Raw genomic sequence first — 567 nt, 5'->3', positions numbered from 1 at the left:
GAAGCCGGGGGCGGGGGGCGTTAGCCTGACCGCTGACATCGTCGGAGCTGGGGGGCGTTGGTGGTGGCGTTTTTAATTTAACGTGGCCGTGGCACGGCGCGAGGCGGGTCCCGCGTGGGCTTGGCGTGCGAGCGGCGGGACGTTATGGGGGTGCTTGCTGGGAGCTGGTCCGGCCGGGGGGCGAGCGCCGGCGTCCTGCCGCCCCGCTTTCCCCGGCGGAGTTCGGCCGGCCGATGGAGCCCTGCGTGAAACAGCGCGCCTGCCGCAGAGAGCCGGCTGTGGGGCTGCTGCTCTGCCCGGGGCGGGGCGGGGGGGGCCGTGGGGCCGTCTCACCCGCTTGTTCCTCAGGTTGCAGCCCCTTCCTTGGAAACTGAAAGCAGGGCAGAGCGCGGAGGTGTGCGACGGGGTTGGGTGTTTTGGTCGTTTGGGCTTTTTTTTATTTCCAGTTTTCACACAGTTTTCTTTTGGACTAGTGCGAATCAGATGTTAATGCAATATAAATATTACTGAAGTGTTTAAGTCTCAATGCAAAATCTGTGGTTTATGGAAACCTGGTTATTAATAATT

Source organism: Haliaeetus leucocephalus, unplaced genomic scaffold (assembly GCF_000737465.1).
Source record: "Haliaeetus leucocephalus isolate CR32 unplaced genomic scaffold, Haliaeetus_leucocephalus-4.0 Scaffold228, whole genome shotgun sequence".
NCBI lineage: Eukaryota > Metazoa > Chordata > Aves > Accipitriformes > Accipitridae > Haliaeetus > Haliaeetus leucocephalus.
Note: the sequence above shows the minus strand (reverse complement) of the source record.